The sequence below is a fragment of the Mandrillus leucophaeus genome, unplaced genomic scaffold (genome assembly GCF_000951045.1).
Source record: "Mandrillus leucophaeus isolate KB7577 unplaced genomic scaffold, Mleu.le_1.0 Scaffold266, whole genome shotgun sequence".
Classification (NCBI taxonomy): Eukaryota; Metazoa; Chordata; class Mammalia; order Primates; family Cercopithecidae; genus Mandrillus; species Mandrillus leucophaeus.
Genome location: NW_012102765.1, coordinates 66,898 through 79,254, shown reverse-complemented (window position 1 = coordinate 79,254; position 12,357 = coordinate 66,898).

Sequence of the window (12,357 nt, the reverse complement as noted above, 5' to 3'; positions counted from 1 at the left end):
GACTTCATGACTAAAACACCAAAAGCAATGGCAACAAAAGCCAAAATAGACAAATGGGATCTAATTAAACTAAAGAGCTTCTGCAAGGCAAAAGAAACTACCATCAGAGTGAACAGGCAACCTACAGAATGGGAGAAAATTTTTGCCATCTACCTATATGACAAAGGGCTAATATCCAAAATCTACAAATAACTTAAACAAATTTACAAGAAAAAAGAAAAACCCCTCAAAAAGTGAGCAAAGGATATGAACAGACACTTCTCAAAAGAAGACATTTTTGAAGCCAACAGACATATGAAAAAATGCTCATTATTACTGGTCATCAGAGAAATGCAAAGCAAACCAAAATGAGATACCATCTCATGCCAGTTAGAATGGTGATCATTAAAAAGTTGGGAAACAACAGATGCTGGAGAGGATGTGGAGAAATAGGAATGCTTTTACACTGTTGGTGGGAGTGTAAATTAGTTCAACCATTGTGGAAGACAGTGTGGCGATTCCTCAAGGATCTAGAACTAGAAAGACCATTTGACCCAGCGATCCCATTATTGGGTATATACCCAAAGTATTATAAATAATGCTACTACAAAGGCACATGCACACGTATGTTTATTGCAGCACTATTCACAATAGCAAAGACTTGGAACCAACCCAAATGTCCATCAATGATAGACTGGATAAAAGAAATGTGGCACATATACACCATGGAATACTATGCAACCATAAAAAAGGATGAATTCATGTCCTTTGTAGGGACATGGATGAAGCTGGAAACCATCATTCTAAGCAAACTATCACAAGGACAGAAAACCAAACACCACATGTTCTCACTCATAGGTGGGAACTGAACGATGAGAACACTTGGACACAGGGCGGGGAACATCACACACTAGGGCCTGTCAGGGGGTGGAGGGATGGGGGAGGGATAGCATTAGGAGATATACCTAATGTGAATGAGTTGATGAGTGCAGCAAACCAACATGGCACATGTATACCTATGTAGCAAACCTGCACATTGTGCACATGTACCCTAGAACTTAAAGTATAATAATTAAAAATAAATAAATATATAAAAGTAGCAAAATCACAATTACTTTTGCACCAACCTAATAAAAATATAGGAACAAAGAAGAAACTTCTCTAAAGAGGCCAGTTTCACCTGTCCAAGAGATGTTACAACAGGAATCAGTTATGTATACCTGGGATTCTCACGTGTTTTACAAAGTTTCCTTGGCTGTCGTACATCATTACCAATTCTCCCTTTGCTGCTCCGGCTTGCTGTGGTAATACTTTCCATTGCTGCATTGCCAGGTCAGTGTCTGTGCCACCAATTGTCACTGGAGGTGCTGCTGCCATCATTCAAAGGAGGCTGCCTATGCCAGATGCCAAGGGGCTCATGTCTACACTGAGGGCACTTCCTCGTGTCATTACCAAACCTGTTAACAATCAATTCTGCAGACATCCTTTGCTTTTTTAGCAAACTGCTCTTCCAGTTCTCAGTTGGATATTCCTGGCAGTCATTTCATCCTGGGATGCTGTAGGTCAGTCGGGCTGTGATGAGGAATTGAAGAGATAGACACTGCATTGTAGTCAGATTCTTTTCCCCCAGTTTCTGGCAATGCCCACTCTCTGTGTACTCAACTTGAGAATTCTGACTTTGTTCTCAAGATCAGTTCTTTGCTAGGAATCTCCTTGGTACACCTCTGGGAAGTGTGAGGACACCTCTGGAAGGCTACTTCATCAGCATCTAGCTATGCCCAGGGTCACAGCCCCAAGCTGCAATCCCAGCTGCATAGGGATTTCTACACATTTTGATTTTCTGTAGTAGAGGACGAAAGTAGGGCAAGCTGATGGAGATTTAATGACCTAGAATAATCCATTAAAACAAGGAAAGGACCGAAGCGATATGGGAGAAGTGTGGAAAGGCCTAGGATATTCTGAGATAGCTCAGATAATCAGATGCCTTCTTGGCAGGAGATTCCTGCTTTAAATCCCATAACTATATGGAGTAAAGTGTGAGTTTGGTTTGCGCTGAGAGTGAAGGGGGGAGTCTGAAGTCAATACCAAATGGCCCAAAGTTTTTAAAAAGCTGACCAACTGGGACCCAGAAGGAAGCAGTGCCACAGGTCACAGGAAGACAGCAACCTGAGGAACAGCGCTGGGTTATGGAGCTGCGAAATGAATGAGAGAACAATGACATTGGCAGGAACCGTTGAGGCTCTGAATCCTCTGGTTAATGCTCCTAGTACATAGTTTAATGAGATGGTTTCTAAGGATCCTGTACCTCTTACTTTACATGACTTTATCTACACGTTTAATGGAAACTTTCCATTGCTCTCCTAAAGCTGCTGCCGCATGTCTGCTTTTTAAATGGGCTTGTGTTATGTCCTGGGGATCCAGAGGAGACGGAAACAAATTATCATGACTTCCTTGCAGTCCATCAGTTGAGGAAGAAAGAAAGTGACATGAAATCAGGAGAGAGAGTTTGGAAAATTTTCCTACTCTATGGGAAAGGTAGGGCGACCGAGCTGAAATAACGAGCAGGGACTGTCTTTCTGTAGCTCTGGAATACATGCAAGAAGCAGGGAGGGAGAGCTGCTGGAGAGACCCGTGTTATCTGGGGTGTGAAAAAATGTGGACTCGGATTTTGCACATTTTGCCTATATTAGTGATCATTATTGAATCTGCCCCATTTTGCTAAATTCCAATACTTGTTGTATTCACAGAACTCATCCCCCCCAGTATTTTTAGGGAGTAAAGCTGATTATAAAAACTTTATTCTTCATTGTTTGACTTAATTCCTTTGTGTTAAAAATTACAGTATAATCTCATCAATTCAGGCTAGTTGCTTTAAATCCTTTTTGCAAGCAAGTGAGTTCCCTCATTCTTCAGAATCTCTTAATTTGTGATTCATAGACTAGCTTCTAGTTTCTTCTGAAGAAGGAGCTATGAAAAGCCAGTTAATACTCAAATTGAGACTACAAAGGGTCTGCTCAGTTTACTTGATAAGGTAAATTGGAAAGGTCATGGTAAATTTCTTAAACATTCTCTTTGGAACACCAAAAGAATGTCCACACATTATTTTTTTTAAACCCAAAAACTATAGAAACCCCCAAACTCTTATCTCCTCCAAAATGCAGGCAAAGAAACTCTCCAAATTGTCACTTTGCTTAATAATAGATTACCTTACTCAATGTGGTAAAAAGTAATCTTACTTCTCCTTTAAAATGGTTCATAGTTTTTGTTGTTGTTACTTAGAATGACACTTGCTCTTCACCCTTAATCAATGAGTCAATATTTATTGAGATGAAGTTCTGCCAGAAGTGTACTCTTCGAGGAATGAAAGAGGTCCAACAAGGTTTGTCCTAAAGAGATTAAAATATGGCTGAAGAAAAGTGACTTCATTTTTTACTTATTTACATGTGAAAATGTGGCTACAAATAAAAGACAGTATAAAGGAAAATGAGCCCTTGGTTTCTACCCTGCTTAGGAGGGACAAAGTAAATAACAAATTTCCTCTCTACAAACAACTGAGAGAAAATACACAATCCAGTTGCCTTCTCCCAAGTGCTCTTTTTACAAGCCCTGAAATGTGAATGACAGGCGGGAAGACCAGCCTTCCTGGTTCCCAGCCAAGGCTCTTCCCACCTGGAAGTCCGCAAGGTTTCTCTTTTATCATCATCATTATTATTATTATTTATTTTACTTTAAGTTCTGGGATACATGTGTAGAACGTGCAGGTTTGTTACATAGGTACACATGTGCCATGGTGGTTTGCTGCACCCATCAACCTGCCATCTAGGTTTTAAGCCCCGCATGCATTAGGTATTTGTCCTAATACTCTCCCCTGCCTTGCCCCCATTCCCCGACAATCCATATACAACCCAGTGTGTGATGTTCCCCTCCCTGTGCCCACATGTTCTCATTGTTCAACTCCCACTTGTGAGTGAGAACATGTAGTGTATGGTTTTCTGTTCCTGTGTTAGTTTGCTGAGAATAATGGTTTCCAGCTTCATTCATGTCCCTGCAAAGGACATGGACTCATTCTTTCTATGGCTGCGTAGTATTCCATTCTTTCTATGACTGCATAGTATTCTATGGCTGCATATATCCATGCGTATATGTGTCACATTTTCTTTATCCAGTCTATTATTGATGGGTATTTGGGTTGGTTCCAAGTCTTTGCTATTGTAGATAGTGCTGTAAGATTTCTCTTTCATCATTCCTCAGGGGTCCTGCCTTGTAATTCCCTTGCAGGGCCTGCCCTCTCTGCCACTGAACCTGTATCACTCTCTTTGCTGCAGGTCTTCTCTTTTCAGCTCCCTGTGCTACTTGTTCAGGGCTAATCAGTCTAAGAATAAAAAGCCCTTGGAAAGAGAGCAGAGGTAGGAGGAGGCGGAGGTCAGGCTAAGTGTTCCATTGGCTCCCTCTCTGTGGGTCTAGCTGTGCCCCTTTACTAAAATATCCAGTCCTTTCATGAAGGTTTGCCCTGCAGGATTTCTTGCCTTCTAGAACTCAGTAACCTTTTCTTCAGCTTGTTCCAGTCAGCTCAGGACGAGGACTGATCCACAGCTGCTAGCCCTGGGTTCCTTCCTCTTCTGCTTACCCTACACTCTGTCCACGTCTTTGTAATTAGTCCCTTTGCAAATAAACACTCTTCAAATTTTCCAGGATTCATTGTTCTGATTTTGACAGGGACCCTGCCAGGTACAAGGATCTCCTTGTTAAATTCTTTAACCTAAAGAAACAACACAAATGGTGGGATTTGAGACACCACGGCTGTCAGGGCAGAGTCATATTTTTGATGAATCCCCTTTTGTTTATGTCATTAGGCAATCATCTGACTTATTTATTCCTTACTGCAAACTTCGAATTGTTGAAATCCAGTGCAATGCTTAAATAAAAAATAATTTGTGTCGAGCAAATGGAATAGATTTTAAAAGGAGCTGCTCGAGGTGATTTAGTGAATTGTCAGGTTTCTATTTCACAAATAACAAAATAGAAATTAAGAGCATGTCAGAATGAATTAGGACTGGCACATACATAAAAGTGATTTTATTAGAACTGGTAAATTATGCTTACTTAATTCACATTGTCATGAATGGCACTTTGCTATATATTCTGTGGGTTTTTCACTCCCTACTTGTGTTATTGTTCAGTAAGACAAACATATTGGGCAAGTGATATAATGGGAATGGATTTACGAGTGAATCAATCTTGTTTTGCTGTTCCATACACTAGTGTTTGGCTCTTCTTCTGCTGACATATTAGGGCAGGGCTTAGTGGAAATGGGCGATGAATGCACACGCTCTCTCTCTCTTTCTCTCTCTCTCTCTTTAAGGTCAAGTGTGGAAAAGAAATGAAAAGTAGGAGTCTTTCAATGAACTTTAGAGGCTAGACTAAAGGCAGCTTGCCCTTTAGCTAAATGGTTTTGGCCTGCCTGATATCTTAGCTTCTGGGCAGAGGAAGTCTTTGATCCCGCTCTGCACGTTGCAGAGATGGCCACCAGGCATCTGGTCACGTCACACAGGTCGAGTCTCGAGGTCCTGGAAGCAAGGCATTGGCCAGGAAGCGAAAGTGAATTGACCCCGTTCCCATTCATGTGTAATCTAGGTTGGGAGATTAGACTGACACACATATGAAATTGCAAGTAACACTAAAGGTCAGATGAGACCAGAGGCAAAGCTGGGCAGGAGGTGTCTGAGAAGCTCAGACCTGCAGAGTGAACTCGAGTTGGGTCCTAGAAGGACATGCCCAAATGGAGATCTTTATCCACCTCTTCTGCTTGACAACGGCAGTCTCTAACAGTTTCATGGCCCCCCACCCAAATGCTGGGGCGTCTTCAACTCTTGACACAAAGTTCTCCTCCAGGTCAGGACTCAGTGACCTTCCTGAAGGTTCTTCACCTGCTGATCCTCCATTCATCCAACGGCGTCTCAGGATGCTTCATCTTTCCTCTTCTCCATGGAAAACACCTCTATTTTGTTCTGTTTTATAGCCTTCTGTCTGCTAAGTGATAATGGGATAAAAACAATCCATATGCAATTGTTAAAGTTACTTCTTCCAGGGGGCGTAATCCCTCAACCCAGTGAGGATACTCTGAAGCAGGTGCCTCCAGCCATTGGGAATGGGGAGATGACTGCTTTGGAACCCTTCAATCCCTCGCATGTGGGTGTGAGCCCCCCACCCAGGAATGCCATGCCTTCCCGAGACTTCAAGATCTCTCTGCAGAAGGCTATTCTGAGCCCATGCTTTCTCCTCACCTCCGGACTTGGCCGTGTCTGCCAGGACAGTGGTATAGGAACCCCTTTTAATCACACTTTGGAAAGCGCATTCCTATCTGAATATTTTACATTTGATCCCCAAAATTTTAAAGGAATAATTTTTTTCATTGACAGTTGGGGGAAATGAGGCTATGAGGAGGAGTGACTTGCCCAAGGTCAACGGGAACAGAACAGAGCCTAGGACTCGGGCGCCCCGCCACTCAACACAGCGTTTTTCTTGCTCCCTGCTGCGTTCTGAAGGTGTGGCCCAACTGCGTTTGATTTTTCCGCATATCTGGGTATGAAGCTCTGAAATACAGACAAGAGAGTGGTAGATCTGGTGAAGGGGCCAAGTGTGGTAGTTATTTCAGTGTTGTTTACTGAAACAGTCAGAAGTCCACTTCTTGGAGTAGTAATGAGTGAGACCCAATTTTTGGAGCTTTATTAAAATTTAGTAAACCAATTCTCCGTATATTTGTTTAATTATTTCCACTTTACAAATGAAGAAATTGTGGTTTAAAGGCACCAAATCACATGTACAGATTGAGTCTACTGGTCTTACACAGCCAGGCTGTCTGACCCGAGTTTGTGATTCTCACATGCCTGTCTGACTTGGATGACAAAGGAAAAAAGAATTCAAATGATAACACTGTATCCATGTAATACGTAATTACTAAATCTTTTAGAAATTTAAAATCATATATAGGAAAAGCCATTATACGTGTTTGTCAGGTGAGTCTAGTATTAATACCACAATGCATCTCCATACTTAAGCATAGTTGGTTGTTTCGGAAATGTGGCAAATACACCAAGAGTTACTTTCTGGGTCAGTGAGGGTGGCCTCTTCCCCTGAGAAGGATCAATGCATTGAGAGTCAGTGCATAAGAAAACCTGGGCAGTGTATACGGAGGCCCTTGTCTTGGTGTAGATATTTAGACATTTCAGGGACTTTTGCTTTGTTTTGTTTCCCCACTCCCGCTCACCAACTCATTCAGCTAACTTGATTGAGCATTGGATCGGGGCGGATGCTGAGCTAAAAGGCACAAGATGAGCAGCAGCCTCTTGCTTTCCCAGACTGCGTGTCATTTGGAGAATGTATTAGACTACTCCCACGCTGCCACAGAGCCCTGCACAGTGTCAGGGGGTGGGGGGGAGCACTTCTCAGGGGACTCACTGAGGAGAGAAAGGAATGAAACACAAATCTAAATAGCCTCAGGCATCCTAGTTCACCGCTGGCGGAGCCTTATGATTGAGGCATTGCCCCCTCCCTCAGCCCACGCGTTCTCCCTTGAGGGTTCCTGCCATAGTGAACTGTGCCTGTTGAGTGTGACCAGCCAGATAAAAAGGCTAGGAATCATTAGCGTAGATGGAAAAATGGAAGATGAGCCAATTTAAATGGAAGAAGTCCTATTTAAGCTTCATTTACGTATTGGAAATTGGTACTACCATTTATCCTCAAATAATACCCTGAGCATTATCTGCTCACAATAACTTTGGGAAAGTGTTGACTCAATGCCCTTACGTGAAATAAGCTTCTAGCCACTGCCTGAGAGCTTATCGTCAATGAATTCTGCTTGGTGTATACCGACAGTCTGCACGAAGCAGACCAAATAAGTCTATTAATATTCAGCCAAATACCAATAAAGTCAATGTGATTTATTTATCATATTGATCTACCCTTCCAAAGCCAAGACCAGATTAAATGAGCATTGGCTTGTGTTGTCTTGAAAATGCAGGACAGATAAAAATCAAAGTGTTATCTTCTGTGTACTTGGAAGATTAATTGGAAACTCTATTCTTTCGGTGTTCAATTTAATGTGCTAAACAGTTCTTTGGGGAAAATCACAGCCTTTGTGTAACACAGCAGCATTTCTCAGAAGGTGTCTCTGCATTCACAAAATGTCTAATTAACAATTCTGTTTGCTTTTTTTCTTAATCTAAAAGTAATGTCAACAAATTGGCACCGTTTCCTAAATATCTGCTTATGTCCTATTTTACCAGCCAATTCATGTATTACTGGGAGGTTACGATATGCATATCTCAAAATAAAATGCTTCTCCTGCAAACTGGGAGGGACTCACACACAATAGCACGAGGCCAGAGGTTTGTATAGGGCTGAGTTGTTTAAAAGTCTCATGAAAACTCACAAATCCATATTTCTGGGCTGAAAACTTTTTAGAGTTTCTTTAACCTTTCCATCCACCATATATTTTTAAGGACTTTGAAAAATTGCTGTCTTAATGTTCAAGTATGGGGCCATAAGGAGATGATAGCCTCAGAGACGTGGCAGCAGGAGATGACTCCACAGTTCACTGTCCAGCACTGTGTCACCTTGGTGAAGAAAACTGGATGCAGAGAAGCAGGCAAATGACTGAGTGGCGGAGCTGCAAGCTCAGTCTGCTGAGCACCAGGGCAGGGCTCCAAAAGTGTCCCAGCTCATGTGCCCTGAACACCTGCTTCGTCCAGGTGCTGTCTAGGTACAGTGGGCATCAGAGACAAAAACACCGACCCACCTGCCTCCGTTCCCCTCCATGGAGCTCTGTATATTAGATCATAGCCCAGGAATGAATTAAAGGTAAAATAGCTCTTTGCTGTTCATTTGGTGTTACTCAGGGAAACTGTGAAGCAGGTGAAGTTTGGCACTAGGCCCTTGCATTTTCATTTTTGTGTTTCTTTCACATTTGCTGGAAAACCGTGTCTCCTATCGCTGGTGCTCTTGGCCCCCCAGGCTGCTCTTTGGTTCTCTGGGCTTCACATTGTGCAGCCTCCCCTCCACACACACAACCACACACAGTCACACACACACACTCTCACACACACTCTCACACACACACATAGGCACACACTCTCACACGACACACACACGCACACATGCACACTCACACACACTTATACACACTCACACACACACTCACACACACATGCACACTCACACACACAAATGCATGCACACTCACACACACACAGACACACACAGACAGCACACTCATGTGCATGCATGCACACACACACAGTCACACCCCCCCACAAGCACACACATGCACACTCACACACAGTCACATGGGCACACACCTACACACGCACACTCATGCACACACGCACATGCACACTCATACACGCACACACATCCATACAAGTACACACACACTCACACGCGTGCACACGCACACACACCCACACAGGACACACACCCTCACACACATTCACATGCACACACGCACACACGCACATTCACACTCACACCCAAACACACATACGCACACACATGTGCACACACACGTGTACACTCACACACACACACACATGCACGCACACACACATGCACACTCGCACATTCACATGCACACGCACACACGCACACTCACATGAACACATGCACACACGAACACATTTGCCCTCTCTTGCTCTGCTCCAAACTCAGTAATTAATTTATTCTCTCTTAAAGTGACAACTTGGAGGTGAAGGAAAAACCATCAATCTTAAGTCTTCATGTCACTTAGGGCTATTCCTATGTTTTAGAGAACATACATTAGCTTATGTCACTTATAAATCCAGATTTGAGAGGCAACAGGTGGTCTGGTACCCTGGTGGCCTAAGAAGGGTACCTGGGGAGACTGAGAGGACTCAGAGGTGGGTGGGCAGGTGGCTACATCCTTGGGATTTGGCCTTCAAGGCTTTTCACTGATTTGGGTAACAAGGCATTGGCCTTACTGCAAAGCATAGCAGGGCAGAAAAATACGGGGGCAAGTTAGGACGTGGGCTTGTTCCACCACCAAGACAGGTAAAGTTATTTTAGGGTGTGCAAGGCAGACACTTCAATGTGATTTATTTAGCAGCAGAAAGGTTCCTCTCCATGAATTTTAAAGCTCCTACTCTGCCTGCTACCAGCCTTGGATTGGAGGGGGGAGGCAATATACAACTGGATTCCAAATTCATGGTACTGTAGAATACTGATTCTTTGGTATTTTCTAAGAGTTGCTTCTTTGCCTCCCCAATACATGATCAATTTTAAAACTGTTCTATGCATGCCAGAAAATAACTTTTAGGTGTGGCATTCTACACTTGTCCTTTACAACAACCTTCAAATATTCGTGTTCAAATCCTCTGCATCCTTAACAACTTAAATTGATTCATTATTGAAATAGGTATAAAATCATTATCATTTTAGGTTTATCACATTTTCCATCCTATTCTTCCAATTTTTAATTGATTCAATTTGAAGCTGTATTAGCTTCATACCAGTTCCAAACTGTTGTAGCTGACTGGCAATTTGTGTGTTTTATAGTTTGGTAGTGTACACGCACTACGCCAGGCATTCTTCACCGATACTAATGGTGCAGCAGCAACTCTCTCCGTTAGTCTCTGTCTGCTACAGATTTTCCTCTTCCATTATTTCCAACCTCAGAATTTAGAAATGACTCTTTATATTATCACCTAGCTAAATGTTAGTAGTTTCACACCAAGTAAAATATATCTGATATCTGGGAAGCTTAATCCAATGATGTTTCTTGTGTGTACTTATAGTTACATTTCTTGTGCATATTGATTTATTTATATCCGCAACCTTATTTTGTGCCTACTGTTTGCTATATTTTGCTTGTTTGTTTTGCTTTCCTCCTCCTCTTTACTATTTTCTTGAAAACCCCATGAAGCAATAATCTCTGTTTTCTTTCTACTGGTTTGAAAGTTATAAAATTGTATTTCTATTCATTTTAGTGGTTAAGCTTAATTTGTAGTTAACAGAAATTTGAAACAATCTCAGACTTACTGAAAAGTTGCAATTAGAGTACAAAGAACATTGATGCAACCTCTCCGTCTAATACTTTCATGTGTGTTTCCTACCAACAAGAACATGCTCCTACCTAATGGCAGTCTGACCATCAGATCCTGGAAGCAGCGTTCCTCCTGCATTAGTGCCGTCTCGTGTGAAGGCCTCATTCTCATCTCAATGAATGTTCCAGTAATTTCCTTTGGAGGGGAGGGTCCAACTTAGAATCACACATTCTTTATGTTGTCATATTTCTTTAACCTTCTTACATCTGGAAAAAGTCTACATTCTGTCCTTGACTTTTATGTCCTTTGACACTTTTGAAGATCATAGGCCAGTTATTTCACGAAGTGTCCTTCGGTGTGGGTTTGCACAGCGCTTTCCTCATTCCTGTCCGGGATTCACACCCTGGATCTAACCCTATCGTGGAGATGCCTTGTGTTCACTTCATTGCACCCTCTCAGGAGAGGCACAGTTTGGTTTTGTCTCTTACGAATGCTGTGCACTTTGCTCGCGTGATGAAGGCTGGCGTGCCGGATTCTCCACGGTAAAGTTGCTCTTATTCACTTTATGATTAAGGAGCACTTTGTGACGGGGGACTTTGAAACTATAAAAACGTCTTGTTTCTCTACAAATTTTCAATGTATTATGTGCATGTAGGCTCATGGTTTCCTGTTTTATTTGATACGTCATAAACTCTTACTACCATTATTTATTTTCTTGTTTAAATTGTTCCGAATGTGGTCCATGGGAACCTCTTTAAGCAGGCTCCTGTCTTGTGACATGTCCCGTCGTGTTTTGCTCACTTCCTTGTGTTTTGGAAGATGGTAAAAGATGTCATCTGTGATGGTTAATACTGAGTGCCAACTTGATTGGATTGAGGGATTCAAAGTATTAATCCTGAGTGTGTCTGTGTGGGTGTTGCCAAAAGAGATTAACATTTGAGTCAGCGGGCTGGGGAAGGCAGATCCACCTTTAATCTGGTGGGTACAATCTAATGAGCTTCCAGCAAATATAAAGCAGGCAGAAAAATTGTGGAAAGGAGAGATGGGCCTGGCCTCCCAGCCTACATCTTCCTCCCAAGCTGGATGCTTCCGGCCGTCAAACATCAGACTCCAATTTCTTCGGTTTTGGGATTTGGGCTGACTCTCCTTGCTCTTCAGCTTGCAAACAGCCTGTTGTGGGACCTTGTGATGGTGTAAGTTAATACTTAATAAACCTCCATATATATAGTATATATATGTATATCCCAGCTCTCCTTTTCACATTTTCTGCCTGCTTTATTATATATGTAGGAGATATATATAGGATATATATGAGATATAT